Raw genomic sequence first — 24,501 nt, forward strand, 5'->3', positions numbered from 1 at the left:
TGGCAGAGTAGTGGATATCACTGATATACATAACAGTTGGCACTGCAGTTATCTGCACATGGCCCTTGTCAAAGGCAGCACTGTACCTAGGGTACTACAAGACGACTGACGGGAGAATGTGCTGGCCAGTTCCAGACAGTATTAACCACAAATACACATAGCTCATTGACCCCTGCATATTGTGGATAGGCAACATGTTTTCATGTGTATTGATACAGCCCTGCCAATGTGTGCTATGCTGCTATTTCCCTGCAAACATACATGTTACTATATTTGTGTGGGTATACGGAGGGGCCACACCTGTCAACTGTACATATTTGCACAGACTGTGCTGATATTTGCTTTACATTTTGGTTCCATTTACCATACTATTGTTTCCTTTCTTAGGGACTACTGGCATATCAATAAAGAGCCCAGGTCAAATTGTACTGGCATACATTTGAGTTTCAGACTTCTTACCCTTCATAGCCTTACTGCAACTGCAGGTCCTGCTGTGCTATCACTGTGTGAGTCTGTAGGGGGTTAATTCACATTGCCACCATTTGTGTGCCTTTACCAGACATTTCTCTGTGGTTTTCTACAGCTGACTTGCTGTGTGGGTGTGAGGGGTGGTTATGGGAACCCACCTTGACATCCATGCCTGTGACCTATGACACCCCCCAGTTAGTTGTCTTCACACATATATTGCAGTGGGATTTGCAACCTTGGGTATACTACATAGTGTATGGAGGCCAGTTTTGGCCAGATATTTCCTGGTGTCCCACATAGCTGTCAGCTATGTGCTGCTATCCCAGTAGGTCACCTCATTCCCTTGCATTGCAGCATTACCATAGATATGCTAGAAGAACATACTAATCTATTCATTTATTGTTAAGAAGACTGACTTACCTTGTGCTTGTGACAGTTGTGAGGATGGTGCTTAAGGGCTGCCTATGTTGGATGCACACAGTACACCGCCTATACATGGTAAGTTACAGGTAATGTGATGTGTGTTTAATCCATTTTACTGTGTGTGCGAGTTAGAGAGGTGTCAGTTCCTGGAGTCTCCTACAGTGTCAGTGTGTGTGCTATGCATTGCCTCTTTGCCAAGGCCTGAGCATACTAGACACACCTCCATCTGCCTACAGGAGCAGGCTCAAGGGCCTCCTCCTGTGAGTCTCTCTGTGCCTGTGGGGACCTTGGCAATGGTGGGGGGCTGTGTGGTCCTTCCCCATGCTGTTCCTGCTGCAGCTGTTTCCACAGGATCATATTGCATGGCACATACTATGAACATGTGTGCACATGTGGGTGGAGAGTACTGCAAGGCTCCACCAGATATGTCAAGGTAGCGGAACCGTGACTTCAGCATCCCAAACACATGCTCTATAATGATCCTGGTTTGTGCGTGTGCCTCATTATGATGTTCTTGTGTGGATGTGTGTGCATTTCTGATGGGTGTCATCATCCATGGCTCCAGTGCATAGCCAGCATCCCCCAGCAGATGGCCATATGGGATGTCCCCACTGGTAAATGCCTGGCACAGCTGTGACAAATGCCAGATGTGGGAGTTGTGATACTTTCCAGGGCTGCCAACACACACATTTATGATAATGCCCTGGGCATTGCACATGACCTGGCAGTCGATGGAGGGAAATCCCTTACAATTTATGTAGACTCTACCTTGTTCACTGGGTGATGCTTTGATGTGGATGTGTGTGCAGTCTATGGTACCCAGTACCTCCAGGTATTCTGCTACATGGTGGAAGACATGCATATTGCTGGTCTTCTCCACACAGGTGTTGGGAAAGTAAATGCACTCACCAACATGTGGTAACATAGCATCTTGGAACAGTAGGTATAAAAAGTACTGAAGCACAAATCCTGGAGTAGAATTCACAATACTGCCACTAGGGCAATCCCACCACATATTAAGGCAGAATTGCAAATTAAGCTACAAGACTAAGGTTCAAAAACAAACTAAAAATATGCAAACAGATAACTTTTTGCCAAAAACATGTACAAAAAGCAAAGAAGTACAAAAGGTTATCACTACAGAGGTCACTACAAGTGCAATTTAAAATATTTAAGCCAAATTTAAATAAAAGCTTTTTAAATTCTCAATGGATTTATGCTAGCCTCTATCTAAATTTAGACTCATAAGAACAGATGAATACCACATGAACATTAATCTGTATACATGTTCTATATGTGAAATGTGCTAAAAACTGAAAATAGTCTTAAAGATATTGCCCTCTATCTGCAAGCTCCAACACTAGGCCTCTATTTCTATTAGACTTTTCTGTTTTTTGCCATTCTGTTCAGCAAAATATGAATGTGACTTTTTCTAGTTTTAAAATCCAGGAAGTATTAGAATCATATCAATAATATATTTTTATGACAGCATAACTAAAATAATTGTCTCTTAGAAAAAGTGATATATATTCTTTGATTTCAAATGTTAGAGCAAAGCCAGACAATCTATAAGTGCAAACTGTTATTCACACACTTTAGATGCTGTGGTCAGTTTACTTCTAATGTTGTTAGCTACTGAAATGTGCTGCTTATGTCATTCATACCAGCATTAGTTTACAAGCATCAGTTATAGACAATCTCACCCTAATAACTTAAAATCTTCCTCAGATTGCTGGATTTTTTTTATAAAAATCAAGTAAATAAGCTGAAGAATTGTAAATGTCTTGAGAAAAATGAAAGTTGTTCAAATGTAGAAGAAACATTGGTGACCAACGCACAGCATATTTACTGTGATATGACAAATCTTGCATTCAAAGAATTTTATTCAGCATATATCAACAAAAATAACAAAAACATTTATCAAGTATCAAAATGTCTAAAAATAAATATTGCTAACATAAAAAACAAGCACACAAATCACTGAAATTCTAAATATTTCTGAAGCAACACAGTTCCTAAATGATGTTTTGTGCAGGGGGTGGCGGCAGTCCTTCCTGCACCCCCATTTGGGTATATCAACTATATGTCAACTCCACAGTTGCAGTAAATCCAAGAAGGTTGACATCTCTTGCAGCTAGAAATCACTGATAGTGCAGATTAACAAAAGTGTTGGCAGTAACTCCTTACCCTACAGATTATCTCCCCAAAGTACCCATACCCCAAAACAAAATAAAATTTGCTACCTTAACTAAACAAATCAAAGTAGTATGATGGCACAGCCATTCAGCTTATTTAAAGCTGGGATGTTGTGCATCTGAAATGCTATGCATTCAGTATTAAACTTTAAAAATGTAGCAAAGTATGCATTTGGCATAATATATGGAAACTCTAGGTTTATATTTTTCTATAAATTTTCACCAACATCTTTCCACCCTGGAGTTTCAAATAACTACAGGTAACTCTTTTTGATTCTTGTTTTTTGAGATATTTTCATAAATCTGAAAAGAATTTAAACATTTGTTTATTCTCAAGAGTACTTGCTTAATCCATTCTCCTTAGAGATGAGCTTGCCCTAGTGCTCAGTGAGTGCAATGCAGATGAACTAATCCTGAACTGGGTGACATCTCAGATGCAGAGACTCTATCATATTCATATGAATTGCACAACTATGAGAAATGTGGAGAAACACAAAATAACCCATAACACATTTCAGATGTGTGACGAAACCCAAGCATTTAGTATAAACCCACAGGGACATAAGCAAGATCCACTGACTTTGCACAGAAGGAACTCTAGTTGAAAGCCAAACAGGAGAACAAAGATCAGTGAGGCAGAAATGCCATATACTGTAACACTGTGTTACCCAAAATTAGACTTATTTTAATAGTTAACATTTCAAACAGCACTCTATGTCTCTTAAACTGTACAAGTTGTTTTGTGCAGGGGGTGGCGGCAGTCCTTCCTGCACCCCCATTTGGGTATATCAACTTGGATATGTTCTTAGTAACAGTTTCAACAGCATCATCTCAATTTTCAGCAAACATATTTCAATCATTTTCAGGTCACTTCATTTTGCAAATATTAATATGAATTTGGAAATATTATCTTCATATTGACTAGCAAAGAGCTAGGAACATTTCTATTATAGTGGACTCTATAGGGATGGTTACAGTGCATTTCCCTGTCTTGACTCAAGGCATTTAATATGACCCTCTATAAAATGTATCTCACTGTCAAGAAAAGGTGAATGAAACTATGAATATCAAGATACAAAACTATAGTTAATCTCTCCTTTGCTGCTTTGCATCCTAGAGAAGCAAACTCAAATAATTTTTTTCTATACCTTACCTGTCATAAATTTCCTATCCTTAATCAGCAAGCCACTTAAGTAAAGAACATAGCTTTAGACAATATCATATTTATTTGGAGCCAAATACAAATATAGGTACAGATGATTTAAGGCAAAGATGCAGACTTCTTCTGTTAGTCTTTGCAATGGAATCTGAAAGCAATTTAGAGATACATATATTTATAGGTAGGGTTAAATTAAGAAAAGAATTGTCATTAGAAACTGATAAACTGCAACATTTGCAAATCATTCATATTAAAATAAGAGGATAACTATCAGTTTTCTTCAAATAAATAAATAAATGCATAAAAAACTTGAATATTGTGTACTCGTGACCTTAGGCATAAAAATATTAAGTTTCTATACAGATTTGTTCTTCTTTTTGCTATATACACAGTATTTTTTTCCCAAAAAGTTCTTATTATATTTTGAATGAGCATGAATTAATGTTACAAATAACATAAAAAAGGAAATAATATAGGTAAAACTATATACAGAGTCCACAAGAAAATTTAAGATTAGACAAGCCCATAAAAACTTTTAACAGTTCTTAATGTGGTGACATTAATGACATCCATAGCTGTTACAGTAAGGCTACTCAACTCATGTTTGCAAAGAGCATCGTGATACAACAGTAAGACTGAACATTTTTCTGTTTTAGATCAACTTACTTTAGGATATAATGCAATCTTGTCAGAGCCAAATGCTACATTTCTGAGCTGAATATAAATAGAACAGATGGAATGAGGATACTAATTTAGACACCCACAATACCGGTCAAGTCCAGTTAGGAGATTAAGAAAAATTTTAATTCCTCTCAGAGTACATAAAAGTTTGGCACTGGAGTTTGAGTGAAAGAGCACATATGCATCTGAGAAAAGGAATTATACCAGCACAACGACTTTTCTGTTTAAATGTGGCATACAGTGATATTATTTTCCTGATTTCATCTATAGCAGTGATATAAACATTCACACTACAGATAGTTTTGCAGAAACCTATAGTTTAGCTTATTTTCTGTTTCAGAATAGCTTTATTTCTTCTGCATTACCTCTTCTACATGTACAACATTATCTGATTAACAATATTTCAGAATTATGCCATGGATGCCTTCTCTGGGTGAAACACAACAAGGAATTCTATATGAAGCAAAATGCTACATGGAATGCCCCTTTTCCAGAAGTACAGCCTTTTCTTTTATGACTGAATTCAGATACATATTGTCTCCTTACTTATTTACCAAACACTGTGCAGTGCATTTTAGCTGAAATGACAAAATGTCTTTAGTGTCAACAGCAGGAATGTATTCCTATTAAACTCATGCCTGTCATCAGCAGAAAATACCTTCCCACCCTGAGGTAATCAATAAATCTTTCCCTAAGCAAAGTGATATCCAGAACTGTTTGTAAGTGTCTGAACCCCCAAAGCCTTTCTGTAAGATGTTTGGTTGGGCCAACAAACCCCACAGCATGACACTTGCATGCTATCTGCTTATATAGTAGCTTCTATCACTAACGCTGAAATAAGGGGTCACTCAATTTGTGGACCAAAACATTTAAGGCTACCTGGATGGGCCATTGCACATAGTAATGTCTTAGACATTGGTGACTCCACAGTGAGACAAATGTAAGCACCACTAATCAGGTAAAACAAAGAAAGGGTGACAATTAGCTGCTCCTTGGGTGCCAAGATTTAACAGGTCACAAGAACAGTCAAGTCCCTTCACCCCAGATACAGGCATGACATGGTTTTTGTGTATCTGGGAGTGAATGACTAGAGACACACACATCCTTGGAGTATATGAAGAGAGAGACATGATGTAGTTCTGTAGTTGTGTTTCCAAGCCTGGTATGGCATTTGTCTTGAACAGAATCCTACTGTCTCCTAAAATTATACCAAAATATCAAAAAATTATAATTGACTTTAAAAGTTGACCTAGTTATTGGTGCTATTTTTGTGGCGAGGAGAGTCCATTGTTTGTCAGCCTGGAAAGTAGTACGAACCAAGAATTTTGGCAATGCCTTTTATAACATTACTAAGGAAGAATGTGATACTATTAGCTCCTTGCAACATAATACTGATATAGTCATTAGCCCAGTGGACAAGGGGGGTTCCATTGTCATTTTAAATAGGTGCAGCTATATGAATAAGATGAATGATATGCTGCTGGATGATGAGATATATGGTTTGTTAACGACCTGTGCCCTTGATAAAGTTATTAAAGATGTTTACACTATATTATATATGTTGCTATGTAGACAGATAGGGAAATATATAAGTATTTTTTGTGGAATCTCCCATTGTTCCCATGATAAGAGGTGTACAAAAAATCCACAAGGATCTATTGACTCCCCCTCTTAGGCCTATTGTGGCCAGTAGTGGTTGGCTCACTGAGCCAATCTCTATTTTTCTTGAGAAGACGTTGTGTCCTATAGTTGACAAGGTTGATGTTATCCTTAGAGATACTGAGACATTTTTATGTTCTTTTTCTGACTCTGTTTTTTTCTGACCGATTTAAGCCTGACTGTCTTTTTGTCACCATGGATGCGATATCTTTGTTTACATCTATTCCTAATGAAGAGGAAATCAATTTTGTTAGACAATGTATTTCTAAAAGTTGACATCTGAACAGTGATAAGATCATTTTATATTGTATGTTTTTAGACATTGTTCTCACTTATAATGTCTTTACATATAATAATGAGTATTACATACAAAGAAAAGGTGTTGCCATGGGAACACTTTGGGTGAATTCATATGCAAACTTAGTCGTGGCACACTGGGAATCTGAACAAATATTATGGAATACTGATTTTTTCTAAGTTTGTCATCTTTTACAAGAGATTTGTGGATGATATATTTTTTTTGTTGTGGGATGGATCTAGTGATGAGTTACAATACTCTGTTACTTTTTTGAACAACAGTACTGCATTCTTACATTTTACTTATAAATGTTCCTTAAATTAAATTGAGTTCTCGGACGTTAAGATTAAGAGAGATTTGCATGGTATTTCTACTAGTATTTTTAGGAAAGACTGTAAACACAATAATTACCTTTCAAGGAATAGTATGCATCCCGCTCATATATACAACAATAATGTGAAGGGACAGAGTCTTAGGACTTCATGTCTTACTAGTAATGATCATGAATGTAATGAAGCTGTACATGAGCTTGAGTGGTTATTCACCGATAGCGGATATGCTCATACTGAATGGGTTTTGAGCGTCTGCAAAAATTTACAGATCGTAGAGATAGCGGTACTCCTTTCTTTAAGAAACATAAGAATTGAAATCCATCTCATGCTACTCAGTTAAGAGGTAGCAATAAGAATAATGACAAGAGATGGGTAGTCATTCCATTTACCAGGAATAGTTCTGATGTCAAAGACATATGCAGGAATTGGAAGCTTTTATTGACAGATGATAAAGTTAGACAGCTAGTAGGTGATTTTCCTACTTTTTCATATAAGAATGAAAAATCTTTGAAAAGACTTCTTTGCTATGAGACCCAACACCCTGATATTATTGAGTCACAATGGAAGGGTACTTTTGCTTGTAGGAAATGTAATGTTTGCTCCTACATTGGAGATAGAAAGATCTTTGTTCATCCTAACATTGGCAAAGAATATGTGTTTAATCACTATGCTGACTGCTGTAGCAGAAATTTAGTGTATTTAGCATATTGTATTACATGCTATTTTTATTAAAACATTTGCCTGACAGTTGTGTTTGTGCCCTCAATGATTTTTCACTTTGTTCTTCATTTTGACTGTGGAGCACTTAATTCTCGTGGACATTGTTTGCTTTTTATTGGCTGTTTGGGCAGGTTTTCCATCCCTTTCAAATTTCTGGTTTAAAAACCCTGCATTTGTGCTTGTTTCCCACCTTTCCTGTAACTAGTCTAGTCCAGATATAGACTTGCTGTTTCCAGGACTGTTTGTAAGCTTCTGAGCCCCTCAAGCTTTTCTGTGTTGGAGGGAAGCCTTCTAGCTTATCAGTGGGAGTGGTAAGCACTAGGTAGCCTATCCACCATGACAGGAGTGGTTTCTAGCCCAGAAATTGTGGCTTACTGGCCATTTGGGAAATTTTTCCATCCCTTTCAACTTTCTGGTTTAAAAGCCCACGTTTGCGTTTGTTTCCCGCCTTTCCTGTAACTAGTCTAGTCCAGACACAGATTTGCGGTATCCAGAACTGTTTGTAAGTGTCTGAACCCCCAAAGCCTTTCTGTGTTGGAGGGAAGCTTTCTAGCTATTCAGTAGTGGGAGTGGTAAGCACTAGGTAGCCTATCTACCACAAGAAGAGTGGTTTCTGGCCCAGAAATTGTAGTTTATTGGCCATTTGGGCAGTTTATCCATCCCTTTCAACTTTCTGGTTTAAAAGCCCGGATTTGCACAAGTTTGTACTTGTTTAAGCTCCACACAGTGGTGCCAAGCTGAGGCAAACTATAACTGGTGCCAGAAATTCTGCTCTTCAGTTTTTCCCTTAGATATTGCTAGTTCTTTCTCTCTTGCACTTCAAATAGCCTGATCACTTTGGACTTCAACAGTTTTTTGTAGCAATCATTGTAGCACACATAAGTGCCATCAGCACTAGTTGTTCTTCACGGAAATAGCTTCAGTACTTAATAGTTATGACCACCCTTCCTGGCATGATTAAAGGGCAGTTTCATGTGCTTTCTCCTATTAACCTGGTGCACTTGGGTATTCTTAGGCAGTGCAGCAACTGCCTCATGTACACAGACAACCCTCTCCTCTTACCTCCCAACAGTCAGATCTGTGAGAGAAGCACTTATATCACCATATTGGAAGCTATGCACTCTCCAGCCAAGACAGGACTAGCTGGTCAAGAAGAGAAGGTCAAAACCTGCACCACACCACATGGAACACATAGCCCTCCAGAACACCCACTATCACAACTCTCACATGAAAACACATAACACACACCCACCTTCACGGAGGCTCTCAATAGAAATTTACCCAAACAGCAGACACCTCCAAGACAGAAACACACTTGACCACCACAACACAGCACAAACCACAGGACACATAGCTCACCTCCACAGTGTGCCCCTCAACCTAACCCCCTAAGGCTAAACATCTTGCCCTATACACTAATCATAGGTGACTTGATACTGAGGCAGACTGATGTCCCACTCACTAGGTTTAATAAGGAGAAGGTAACAGTCATCTGTCTATCAGGTGCAAGAATCCAACACATGACACATGCACTCAGGTCACTCCACAAGTGCAGGTATGACTCTGTCATTGTACATGTCAGTGTGAATGACCTGAGATGCACCTCCCTGGACAACATGAAAAGAGACATGGTGGAGCTCTCAGATTATGTGGCCTAGGCAGGTATAACACTAGCCCTGAGCAGTATCCTACCATTTTTCATAATAATACAGCAGTACAAAAAAAATTATTGACTTTAACAATTGGCTAAGTTTCTGGTGCCATTCTAAGGGGATCCAGTATCTGTCTGCTTGGGATGACATGATTGACAGACCTCGATGCTTTGCCAGAGATGGCATGCATCTGTCACCTCTGGGTTTCTGGGTACTGGCTAAGGCTCTTGCCACCCTATAGTGCCTTTTTAGGCGGTGTTCCAAATGCCAAATTACCACTGTAACAGCTATAAATAAATGCAATCAGAGGGTCATGCTGCTCAGTGCTAGAAGTCTAAATCTCAAGATGCACTTGCTCGAAGCCTTGAAGCACTCCTCAAAATGGTGAACATCGACATTTGTGCTGTAACAGAGACCTAGTTTAAAGTGGCAGAAAGTACCCCTGTGCTACCAGGCTATAACTCATTCCACATCTTTCAGCCCCAAAACATGGACCGAAGCTCCAAAGGTGGTGGTGTCTCCATATTCATAAAGGATATGCACACCTCCAGATGAGTAGGCCAGCATAATGCATCTGAGATACTTCAGGTACAACTAACATTGTGTAAGATGATGATCTAGTTCATAGCCTGCTTTAGGTCCCCAACCATTTCCCTAGACTCTCACTCCATGTTCCTAAGCACCCTGGTATCTATCGAGGTCCAACCCAACACTCTCTTACTAGGAGACTTCAACTAAACTACTCAGGCACCAATACACTGGCCCAATGCTTCCTGGAATTCATCACTTCCAATGCCCTGGACCAGCTCATTCTGACCCCCACTAGAAGAAGCAACATCCTTGACCTAGTTATTACTAACATGGGTGACAATTGCTCTACACCAGTAATCAAGCCTTCCCTGGTCAGATCCGACCATAAACTAATCAGCATGGAAATGCACATCTCACCCACACCCCCCCGCAAAGGTAACCACCTTGAAAAACTTCTCCAAAGCTGACTTTGGACACCTAACAACAGAGGTGGCTAACTTCACAGCACCCATGCCAATGGAAAATAGCTGCATGACTGCCGAATCATACATTAATGCACTGTACGAACATGTACACAAATCTATGGAACTAGCCATACCCAACAGGACCAAGACGCTCTCCTACAAAAAAGGAAACCAATCTGGTGGTCCCCTGCCATTAATAAACTCTACAACAGAAGGAAGAAACTGTTGCAGGAAAAAGGTGAAGTCCCAAGACTGGAAAAACTCCATTATTAGCCTCAACAAAAAGTTGAGATCCCTCATCAAATCCTCTATAGCCAGCTATGAAGGCAGAATTGTGGCAGACACTAAAAACAATCATAAAGCCTTCTATAGCTATATCAATAACCTCTGTGACAATACCCAGATTTGCTCTGAGATACTGCACAATGGTACCTCCTATACTCAGCCAACATTTATTGCCAACATATTGGCCGACAGATTCAGTGCCAACTTTACCCCTCTCACCCCCCCAAAGGACCAATCACAATACTGGAAGAATGACAGGGACCTAGCATTACTGCAGCACAGGTTAAAGCTGCATTGTCCAAGGCCAAGAATACAGCTTCCATGGGACCTGATAATATACCTGGCTGTGTTCTACATGAACTACAAAGTGAACTGGCACCAAATATGTGTGCCCTGTTCAGTCACAGCCTCACTTCAAGCTTTGTCCCTACTGAATGGTCTTATCTCTCATAAAGGGGGGGGTGACTATAGACCTTGGGAATTATTGCCCCATTAGCCTGTCAAGTCTGATATGTAAAGCTATGAAGCACATTATCATGGACCTGATTAACAAAGATATAGGAAATCTCCAAACTCTAGATCCCACGCAATTTACCTTTGTGAAAGGGAGATCATGCCTGCTCAACCTGGCTGACTTCTTTGAGTCAGTCACCAGAGCAGTGCATACAGCCTACCTTGATCTGACCAAGGCCTTTGATACCACTCTTTACTCTGGAATTACTGATAACCTCACCAAACTAGGCATCAACCCCTATAACACTAGGTGGGTTGCAAAGTGGCTCACAGATAGAACACAGTGTGAAAGTAGCAGACTCCAAGTCAGACTGCCAACCAGTCACGCATGGAGTCCCACAGGGATCGGTCCTGGGTCCTCTCCTGTTCAGCATCTCCTTCTGAGAAGTCCAGGCCAACACAAAGGGACTCTGGCTGAACAAATTTGCAGACAACTCCAAGCTGGGAACCATTATTAACTCCCCAAGTGATGCAGACATCCTACAGAAAGGCCTCACTGAGACCAATGACTGGTGTCAAAACCATGGCCTTAAGCTTAACACCAAAAAATGAGTCATCATCCACTTTGGTAAAAACTCAGTTCCCACTAATTAACACATCGATGGCAGCCCACTGAACAGTGAAGGCATTATAAGAGATCTGGGGCCACAGGTTGACAGCAACCTCTCCTTCAACCACCACATTGCCACTGTGGTCAGAAAGTCCTTCTATGTGGCAAATCTCAGTACCAAGGGTTTTGCATCCAGGAAGAAAGAGGTCATTGTCTCTCTCTACTCCTCCCTCATTAGACCAATTATCGAGTATAATGCCCCATTTGGCATGTACCTCACTAGACATCTGCAACAGCTGGAGACACCACAGAAGTACCTCATGAAGAGGATCACAGGCATTAGACACATGTCCTACACAGACAGAATCAAAATTCTCCAGCTATTCTCTGTCTCATATCGCCTACTTACAGGTGATCTCTGCTTGACTTACAAAGTCATTTCTGAGCCATCTCTGTTAGAAATGCTACATCTAAAGAAATCCTAATCCCTCCGCACCACACACTCCAGAGACCTCAGCCTCATTATCATAATCAACAGAACATGCTGGAAGGACAGATTCCTCACTCAGAGACTGCCTATGCTCTGGAATAGACTTCCCATACATGTCAAGCAGAGCACCTTACTGACACTCTTTAATGTAGAGGCCTCATAACTTCACTTCCTTGTTATTTGTGAAAAACACAATATTAAGCAACAGTAATAAACTGGATCATAAATCATAACTGACATCTTAATAAAAAGTAAGGAGCCTAACTTACACCTAAAAGCTAGCCTGATAACACAAGTCATTTTTTGTTTTTACAATTCAAACTAAAATAAGAAAACAGAAAGAGTACTAATAAAACAAAGTCCAAATAAACTGAAGTGCAGATCTAGTAATTAACTAATAGGGCCAGATTCAGGAAGCCTCCGTGTAAGAGTTATAACTCTTACACGGAGGCTGCAGTGAAACTGTGTGATGTCAGCATGTCATGCATATGCATGAGGTGCATAAGGCATGCTGAATCACACTAGTAACTCTGTAACTCTTACACGGTCCGTGTAAGAGAGTAGGGGGCGTGTCTGTAGGCTAAGCCCTGCAAGCGGACACGCCCCCGGAAGACTAGAATGGCTGAAAGTAAACAGCCACGAGAGAGGCCATGGAAATGTGCATAAACACACTACACAACACATGCCCCGATAGACCATCACTGTATAAAGTGAAGAGATGTAATAAAATTAAATTAAAACCTTTTTTTTTTAAAACCCATTAAATGTTTGCTACTGTGTGCGCCCGTGTGCGCGGGTGTGCTACTAGCGCAATCACAGTTAGCAATCAGTGGAAAAGGATATAAGAACTAAATATGCAAAGTAAGCCAAGAAGTAATAGCTTAGCGGTAGAGTTGCCGGCCTAAGAGTAGGCAGGCAGGGTTCGAGCCCCCACAACAACCTTTTTTTTGTAAATAAGCACTAAAAAGCCCCCTGACAGTATTGTACACATGTAAATGTATTCCCTTTTGTAAAATGGAATGAAACGGAGCATATATTCTGAAGTAACACAATAACAAAAATAGTCAGAAATGTACTGATAGGTAAGCTGCTGTGAGACGGAGTGCCCGTAGCTGAGTAGTGTTTAAAAAGCTGTAAACTGCGTGCCTGTTGCTAGGCATCGGTTTAACAGAGTGAAACTGTTTGCAACTAGCTGTGCTTAGCTGAACATGTGTGTCACTAGCCAATTAAGGTTTATCTCAGCGCACACCGTTTGCGCGGCGCTCCCACAAGCTAACTGCCAGTGCATGCGTTAGCTCCGCGAAAAGCGCAGACCTGGTTTTAAGTGCTTAAAAGTGCTTTTGGCATGTTTGATTGACAGGTCTCAACTCATTTCTGTCAGGAAAATCAAAAATCAGTTACCAGATTCGAACCCAGGATACCATGCACTAGAGTCAAGGTACTAAACCACTAAGCCATGACAGCAATACCTAGAAATGCAGAAATAGCATATATATGGGATAAAATCCAGAATGGAGCATGATAAAGCATTTTCAGTGAAGTAGATACAATTCCAAAACGGCCAATCAGAGAAATGTGCGGAAAATCGGCATATATAAGCCCCATAGGCGGAATACACAGCAGAAACGATTGTATATCAGAGCTGCAGTCAGAATGAGTGGAGTAGGTGAGGGACGTTGCTTCGAGCACAGCGTTGGGGCGTTGAGGAGTCCAGATACATGGTCTGGCTCCTTGTCCACCATCACGAGGCCCAACTCATGCAGGGCCAGGTCTCATGGGGAGCATATAGGGCAGAGGCATGGGACCAGTTGGCTCGTGATCTGACCAGTGCTACTGGCATTCCACGCACTGGTGAGCAGGTCCGTCACCACCATGCGGACTTGAAACGACGCAAGCAAGACCAGTTGTCCGAATGGATCCAGGAGGCCCGGATATGCCCAACGCCCCACTACTGAGTAAGTTACATTTTACTTATGTATGTAAGGATTTCAACTAGCTGATACCATGGAGATGTGTAGTCCAATATTACTTCTTTTGTATTACAGCTGCAGGTGTCCGCTCTACGAATCGCGAGATGCATGCCCGTAGGCTGGTGCGGATGCGCCACCGTGCAGGTTAGTAACCCCACCCAGTACTTGTAAATAAATATTATACTGTAGCATGTATCAGAACACTGCAGTGTATTGATTAAAAGTAATATAATGTGCAAGCAAGATTTGAAAGTCTGCAGGTATGGCTGCAACAAGTTCATCAGTATGCAAGTGTAACTGGAAATATAATTGATAGAATTAAACAGTGCTGTCATACAGATGTCCCACCATTAATTAAATATAGTGTAACCTGCAGTAGTCTCAAGAGTACAGCTTCAGAATCTGAGGTAGTCACATGTGAGATATATCCCCTGTTGAAATGCTGAATCATGACAGAAGTGAGGCTGTTGGAAAGTGTTTGAATCACCACTAGTCTAACATGTGAACAAAGCCTAGAAGTAGCAACCTGAACTGTGAATTTGCAGGAAGTGTGAGACTGACAGAAAGGGCCATGTATGAATAAATAAAGTAGTAATAACCCCGGAATATATTAGCCCCAGTGTGTTTCTACAGAACTAAATGCATGTGGGAAGTACAACTTAATATACCAAACTGATTTCAGTGTGTCAGAATCTGGAATGTCTAGCCAAATGCTGTATATGGTGATCACAGTAAACAATGTGCAGATAGAATGAATGATTATCTGACAGACTAAACAGCCATAGTTGTCCCCTGTCCTGTCATCAAAGTGTAGCAGGATGATGTATCTGATCAGATTCAAAATAAGTAGGATAGTGATGTATTTGTAACAGGTGTAGCTTGACAGTCAAATAAAATTTATTTTGAAACATCAGCCTCAACTTAATTGTGTACCTATTATAAATGTAAATCAATGTGTAACATATGAATGTGTCATCACTTTCTATCTCCCCCAACCCTATAATTCCATATAACAACACCCACTAAATAATGGTATGTGAACATTTCATTAATCGTGGACATTTGTCCGTTTCAAAAATATATGCATGTCTGTTCGTGCATGTGCCCTGTTCATACCTGCAAATCTGATGGCCTGTTGCCATTAATCAACCCTGCATGTTGTTTGACTGTGTATTTCTGTTCAAATAATGCATGTGATATTGATATGCCCCTTGTTCAATGGTGTTAATATCTGGGTGTTTGTTTGATAGGAATACCAATGCATGCTGTTACAACTAATCTGAATGGAATACAATGCCACTAACCCAAACTAACATAACTACTCACAAACCTAGAACGCTTGGGAAGGCAGGTCCCAGCGGACCCACCTCTCCCACCTCAGCTGGTGACTGCACCTGGCACTAGTGCCCAGGCCGGACCCCCCTCCGGTGGCCCTGTGCCGCCTTCGGGTGGAAGCGCTGCAGGGGATGGGGCCCGTCCCCCTCTGCAAGTGTGGCCGGAGGGGTTCGTCCACTCACCCTCCGCGGTGTCCGGTCTGTGGTGCGAAGGGAGATCCAAGACACTGTTCTTGGGCCCGCACGCGAGCTCGAGGCTCGTGTGGCACAGCTAACGGCGGGGCCGTTGCCCCGCCTACACAGCCCCAGCACAGCCCGTCCTGGGCTGTGAAGGAACAGTGGCAACTGCCTACGGGTGGGGATATCAGTTCCACTGTTGCCATCTGTGGGCTCATGCATCTTGGAAATCCCAACCTCCATTTCCGTCAATTGTGTAAACCTACCACATGTGTCATACACCGCCCTGTATGCGTCTTGTCTGTCTTGTCTGTTAACCTACCCAACCTACCTCCCCAGCTATACCAACTTCCTTCACCTGACATACCACTCTCACCTGAAAAAAAAAAAAAAGGGCACTCTGTACCCACAAAAAAATTACGCCCCATACATAGCTGTCCATGTCGCACACATGTCTGCTTGACATTGAAACAGTTAATTACAATTGGCTCTACAACAACTATTAATGTTGTCCTGACACCTCTCTCAGGGGTGAAAGGTTTCTAATGTCTCACCAAAATACATGGAAATGCACAGCTGTTGCTGCCAAAGACATGGGCATCTATCGGCCTTACCTACATCCCTCCTGCAAATCCCATGCTTGTTTCCCTACTGTCTTACCCTCTTTGTGACCCCTTTTCACCACTTTCCTGTCACCCCTTTTTCTTTTCTTTCAAAAAAATTAGCTGGTGTGCGCTTGTGTTAGCGGAGCTCACCGCCAGTGCTTGCGTGAGCTCAAGCAAGCGCAGACCTGGTTTAGTGCTTAAAAGTGCCTTTATGGCACTTTGATTGACAGGTCCTGTACTCAGTTTGAAAGTTTGCTAAGAAAAATAAATTCCCACTGTTAGTCTCGAACCCAGGACCTTGGTAACATTAGTCTGTATGACCTACCACTAAGCCATGCCTGCTTTACAAGAGCACACTGCTAAAATAAATATAACATGTAATAGTAGGAATCAGTATAAAGGCAATATAGGAGATGTACTATCTAAAGCATGTCAGGTAGGGTTTTAATGGCCAAATTACTGGATTCCCATACTAGTTCAGTGTGAACAGAAACAGCCCTGCTACCTGTTAGCTTGTACATAATAATGTAAGGTAATGTACATATGTGAAGGTATGTATATCTACACATACATATATAAAAATATATATTAATACATATGAAATATAGTCGTAGGTCTCAGTAGCCATACACACTCACTACAGGAAACAGTGAACATAATTGCAGCAACCTGAATCTGCAACACAGCCTGACCCCTGTGTGACCTACTTACCCTTCTAACTGCTTAAAGGTGGCCTCAGCACTTTGATTGACAAGTCCTGTACTCAGTTTGAAAGTTTGCAAAGTAAAAAGAATTCCCACTGTCAGTCTCAAACCCAGGACCTTAGTAACAGTAGTCTGTATGACCTACCACTAAGCCATGCCTGCTTTGCAAGAACACAGTGCTAAAATAAATATAACATGTAATAGTAGGAATCAGTATAAAGGCAATATAGGAGATGTACTATCCAAAACATGTCAGGTAGAGTTTTAATGGCCAAATTACTGGATTCCCATACTAGTTCAGTGTGAACAGAAACAGCCCTGCTACCTGTTAGCTTGTACATAATAATGTAAGGTAATGTACATATGTGAAGGTATGTATATCTACACATACATATATATAAATATATATTAATACATATGAAATATAGTTGTAGGTCTCAGTAGCCATACACACTCACTACAGGAAATAGTGAAGATATATGCAGCAACCAGAATCTGCAACACAGCCTGGCTCCTGTGAGACCTACTAAGCCCTTTAACTGCTTAAAGGTGCCTCCAGCACTTTGATTGATAGGCCCTATACTCAACTCAAAAGCAGAATATGAGCATACTAGTAGGCCCTACCACAAGACCATTGTAACACTAGTCTGTATGACCTACCACTAAGCCATGACTCTCATACAGGAATATATTGCTAAATAAGTGGAACACGTAATAGTATGAGTGAAGATAAAGGCAATATAGTATGTCTACTACCCAAAGCATGTCATGCAGACTTTTATAGTCCCAATTACTGGGTTCCCATACTAGTGTAGTGTTAACAGAAACAGCCCTGCTAATTGTTAGCTTGTACCCAATAATGTCAACTAATGTACATATATGAAAGTATGTATATGTACACAGATATATATATATATATATATATATATTTATATAGCAATACATATGACATATAGTTGTAGGTGTCAGTATGCATACACACTCACTATAGGGAACAGGCAAGATAAATGCAGCAACCTGAATCTACAACACAGCATGAAGCATGGTAGATGTACTAACCTTCACACTCACAAAACACTGTCAACTGCATACCAGCATGGTCCACGCCCTACAATCTGAAAGGGCAACGCCTATCTCACATACCCTTTTATAGCAGTGTCCTGAAATCACAGTGAGACATGCAATCAGTACACACCCAGCTGCATGCAATTAGCAAATGCTGCCTTACAATTGGTGCAGAGGCCATCACATGGACCTATGCAGATACCTACAAAAGCAATGAGTACCCACACTACACTCATGCAATACATTCATTGCACAAAACCGACAGAGAAAGAGAGAGAGAGACAGAGAGAACAAAACAGAACAAAACAGAAATAAAGACAGCCAACAGCAAAACCAGCAGCAGCAGCAAACTTCAAGCAGCACCAGTGACACACCAACAGCTGCCACAAACACAGGTAATGCAAAGTAGCAGGTTAATCCTGTGTATACTGTGACACCTCCAAATGTATCATAGTTCACTATCTATAGGTATGTCCATGAGATAGGTTGTGTGTACATAGTCATGAAATATAAACATATGTAATATTGTTGTACATGTGGGCCATAACTAACACTTCCATAGCTTAGAACACAAGGCCAGTTGTGCATATGATGCAGTAGTTCCCAGGGTCAGTAGAGGTTCCTCCTCATTGGTGTGGGACCACTGTGTATGTATGGCACTGTTCAGGTACATATCCTGTAGTATGGCCAGGATTAATATCAGTCTGTCATGTGGTGCTATGTCCTCCAGGGGTGAATGTAGCACACATCCAGGGATACCATTTCGTAACAGTGATGATATGTGTTCTGCAATGATGAGGGTGGCTCTCACCTGGACATGTGAGAGGATAGGGAGGTTACAGTCATCTGGGATAACTAATAACACGTGTGTAGGACAATGGGGGTACCTGCACCTAAACTGTCTGCAACAATGTTGGCAATATCTGTGCATTTGGTGAATGTGAAGCATCTTAACACTGCAGACAACAGATGCCTTCCCGTCATGTGAATCTGCCCTGTGCTGCAGTAGCCTCCTACTATTGTTATACAATATGCCTGTATCTGTAGTCCACTGGACAGGATTAATAAGTGGTGTGCAGTTGTTCTGGGTTAGATAACTGTGTGCACAGTACATGCAGTATGTGGGATGTCTGTGGTACGCATATGCAAAGGTGCTGGCGGTGTGTGTTGTGGCTTCCACTGGCCCAGTGGGCTGCATGGATAGCATCACTGTCATAACTACTGAATAACTGTGTAATAACATGCATACATAGCAAGGTAGTGTACTGTGCTTGTGGTGTTGTTCAGATATGTATATCCAGGCTGAGTAATGTGTGTCCACATCACAGGGTTGGATGGCAGCACACATCCAGTATGTATGGATGAACACCCAGAATGTGTCAGATGTGTCACCTGTGCAGAAGTATCTGGCCATTACCTGTGCATCCCCACAACACACACACATGCAACATATGGCAGATGTACTATAGCAGTACACACATGTTCATAGGTTCATACTAGGCTATCTGCCCGAGGGCATTTACAAGCCTAGCCCATGCTTTTGTGGCTTACGCCACCCCTTTAGTATGGGGAACCATACCCATTATTTTGCTGTGCCTCTGTCGAGCAGTGACACGGAGGTAATCCCTGGGGTATATCTGCGATCTCCCATCCATTGGTCAAGATTTCTCTTGAACAAGGCTAGCGAGGTGCTCTGCCTCACATATACCGTGATTTTGTTCCACAGCATAGGGAGTCTTTGGGTGATGAATCTATCCCTCCAGCATGTCCTATTAATAGCCGTGTCGAGGTTTAAGTCTTCCGCCCTTGTGGCTCTGATGGATCTAGGTTTTTTAGGTGAAGCATATTCATCAAATCTGGGTTTGACATGGCCTTGTATGTTGGGCAAAGGTCACCTCTGAGCAAGCGGTAAGCGACTGAATAGAACATACATGGACATGCTGGAAGGGCAAATTCCTAACTGAGAGGCTCCCTTCACTCTGTAATGAGCTCGAACAGTTGAGAATGAACAGTTCATAGGTTCATACTAGGCTATTTGCCCTAGGGCATTGGTAAGCCTAGTAGAATGTGTTTGTCTGTTGCCACCCAATCACATCTTATGCTGCTATGCCCTTGTCCGACTTTAGTATACTTTGCCTCTGTCTAACAGCAACATAGAAGTGATACCTGGGGTACAACTATAATCTCCATCCACTCATCCAGATTCCTATGGAAGAGAGTCAATGAGGGACTCTGCCTAACCAGTAGTGTGAGCTCATTACAGAGTGAAGGGAGCCTCGGTTAGGAATATGCCTCCAGCATGTCCATGTATGTCAGTGCTGAGGTCCAGCTCTCCTGAGCATGTGGCTGTATGGGACTCTGATTGCCTGAGGTGCATCACGTTCATTACTGCTAGGTAGGACATGGCTGTATATGGCATGCACAGATTGCCTCTGAACAGGCAGTATGCCACTGAGTCCAGCTGGATTCACTTTACCTGGGCAGCATATGACATCTGTGTGAGCCATTGCATCCCTTGATGATGTACTGTTGTCCTGTACCAGTTGCTGTAGGTGTCTGGTTAGGTACATCCCAAAAGGTGCATTGTACGCAATTATAGGCCTGATGATGGATGAGTACAGAGGCACAATGACCTCCCCTGCCATACATGTGAATCAGTCATGATTAGCTGGGCTATATAACATGTCTGTCAATCCACGTTGGCCATGTGGTAGACAAATGACAGACCGCTACCATGTTTCTTCCCCAGGTCCCCAACTACGTCTTCTGTACTCAATGGCCTAACACCTATGTTGTACTGTGCCACCAATGTCGAGGCATGGGAATCTGCATTGAATACTGATACTCCCCCTCCCTTGTTCAAGTGTTGTGGCCGACAAGAATGGTAACAGCTATAACGTGGTAGTACTGGTGTGCTCCTGTGAAACCTGAAACAGGTTCATGTTACTGCACAGATATCGATGTCCAGAATGCTAGGTAGGGTTTTGGGTGCGTGCATCCTTGGGTCTAGACGTCCAGTGTTGAGTAGCATCACTCTTACTTCCTCATCCTTTGTGAAACAAATGGATGTGGGTTTGCCTTATGAGCCTTGCCTAATACAGGCACTATGGGTGTAGCAGGAGGCTCCGCCAAATATCAATAGGACTGTGGTGACAGGTGCAAGCTGTCCCTAGCAAAGCATACCACCCCAAGATGGCAGGCATTGGCACACCTGTGAATGACACCAGTATGTCAGTCAATTGTTGGAAGGGATCATCGTGCCTTGATATTGTGGCATTGTTCTAGGTGAGGGTAGGATGCTACTCAAGGTCAGGGTCAAACTGTCTCGTGCGACGTGCTCAGAGAGCTCTGTAATGTCTCATGTCATGTAGTCCAGGGAGGAATGTGTCAGGCCATTCACAGCAGCATGGACATTGACTGAGTCATACCTGTACCTGCCTTGGGGTTACCTGACTGTTTGTGTTATGTGGCAGTTCATAGTGCCTGACAGGCTGCACACCGTGACCCTCACCTCGTTAAGCCTGGTGAACGTGATGTGAGTGTGCCTGATGATAGAGGCACCTAGTACAGGTGTATGAGGTGTGTTGTTAACTGTTAATGGCTGTGAGTGTTCAGCACATTGGCTTTGTGTGATATGTGTTGCACATGTTCGTTTATGTGGTAGTGGTTGCCTGGATGTCTGCTTAGGAGGTCTCTGCTGCATAGGCAGAGCTGTGGTCTGAGCCTACAAGTATGATCATGTGTGATCATGTGTTAGGTCCGCTGTTGTGGTAGGTCTACATGAGACTGGAAGTATAGTGAGTGATCCCCTTTGCCACGTGACTGGTTATGGCGGTATTGACTAGACAGAGCCTAGCCTCCAGTCTGGTATATGGTTGCATCACTCACATGAGTTTGAATTTGTTGTTAGGAGGAGGGGTTGTCTGTGTACATGCATCTGTTCTAACATTGTCTCTGGAGTACCACACTCACCAGCTGGACTGAGAAGGAACTGACAACTGACCTCTGGACATGCTAGAATACTATTGTGAACTCTGTAATCACTAATGATTGAAAACAAGGTCCAGTGGGGAGTGAGGGTGTACTGACATTACCTACAACTGCTGACTGATATAAAAGCGTCAGTGAGCAAATGCCAGGTAACCTAAGTGCAATGTGTCACAATGAAGTAAATGCAACAATGACAAGCAGTCACTTGCTGTCATGTGTAACATGGAAGTACGTACAGTAAGCAATGCAGATAACAGTAGTGAGTCACAGATGTGTTGCAAAAATGTGTACTATGTGGAAGTAGCATACCAGTGAAATAACAAGCTAACAGATAACAAGCATATAAAAAAGGTAGATGCAGGAGGCCTGGATGTAGTGTTTGCTACAACAAACAAGGTGTAGCAATGTCAGTAAGATACAGCTCAGATATGCAGGCACTATAAACCTGAAACCAGATGTCCCCAGCTATGAATGGCAGAGTACAGCCTATTGTCACACATGGGTGCAGACCACAAACCTCGTTAATGTTAAATAACTGGCCTGAAGGCCAACTGCCCATACCAGAAGTAATACACTTGTACACTGGGCCCACAATCAGCAGTTCCCAACTTCAATGGATGAAAGATATGTGTCCTGCCACCACAGTGCTTGCCACCAACCTCCCTAATGTAAAACAACTGGTCTGAAGGCCAAGTACTTAGTACAAATGACATAGAATGATAGCTACACTGTAATCAGGTTTTAACCAATCAGTAATAAGTAGAAGTTAACACTACCTGTATAGAATGTGTACCATGTATTGTTGAGATACTATGCTGATAACCTGTTTGTGTACCTTTCCAGATAGACATGGCACCTAAGTGGAATCCTCCCTACTCTGGTGCAGAGGATGGCGTGATCCACCAGAGCCTGGTGCGTGACTATGCCATCCTGTTCTCACGCACCACCCAGAATCAGCAGGAGAGGTCTGCACTGTGGCAAAACCTTGTTAGCAGGATAAATGATGTTGGCATGCATGATAGGACATATGAGCAGGTGAGACATCACTGCAGTGATTTGATAAGAAATGTCCGCCAGCGTGCTGCAGATATCCGCAGGCAACAGGCTGCCACAGGTGGGGGTGGCCACACATCCCCTCATCAGACAGGAGGGGCTACTGCTAAGTGTTGTGGATCCAGCCCCAGAATAACAGCAACCATCATGCATCCTGATGGAGGTTGGATCCACACAGCAGCAAGACAGCGGGCGTGCAGGTAAGATGCCATATTCATTTATTGTTATTACTTTTACATTTGTTGACCCAGATAGTCTAGCTGGATATAAGTTCATTTTCAGTAGAGGCCTGTGGAGAAAAGCTCCACACGTAACGTAATAAAGGCAGACAGACAAGTTGTCATTACAGACAGCCAACATAATAGAATTGTACACCAGCCTGTTAATTAAATCAGCATACATGTAAGGAAGTCAAACAGTTTAGAGTCATACACAATGTACCGTTGGTTTCAAAGCAATCCTACCTAAAGCATAATGGTTATGCAATAAGGCAAAAGCCATATACATAATAGTTAGGGCTCAGAAGGGTAGAGAAGTAGAAGGAGTATGACAGATACAATGATATGGAAGAGGCAGGAGTCAAGAAGGGAAGTGAGGAAAAGAAGGAAGATAGTCAAGAGGAGGTGGGAGGGATGGGAGAAGTAGGTCAGAGCATAGAAGGACATCACGGTGAAAGAAACAGGGTAGAAGCTAGTTTCTATGCACAATGAGGGGTTAAAGGTGAAGAGAGGGTAGGGAGAGGGACGTTAGCCTGGACTCCAAGAAGAACAAAGCCAGTGGGTTTGGAAGTACAGTTTGAGTTGACGTTTGAAGAGAGGTAAGGGTGAGATTAGAGTTAACTCCTGGTATGTACATATGACTGTTCTGTACGCTGTTACTTCATGCACGCATAAGGTGTGCATGTGGTATGTATCTGTCATCATGATATATATACAGACATGATGTGCAGCTGATGTGTATAAGGGAACTAGTGTACTACTGTACTGTATCATGTGCAAAATGAATGGCACACATGTGCCCACTGACATTACTCTCTTCACACTTCCAGGTCCCTCCCATGTAGCAATGAGGCAGGCCATACATGCTGGTGAGTCTTTATAAAATTATCTGTAAAACAATTTATAAAACTAGGAAGAGTAGTGTAACTCTGTAGTAGACATGCTGGTGACTGTGTTCACAATAA

This window comes from Protopterus annectens, chromosome 1.part0, assembly GCF_019279795.1.
Source record: "Protopterus annectens isolate FY-2018-M chromosome 1.part0, PAN1.0, whole genome shotgun sequence".
In the NCBI taxonomy this organism is placed as follows: domain Eukaryota; kingdom Metazoa; phylum Chordata; order Ceratodontiformes; family Protopteridae; genus Protopterus; species Protopterus annectens.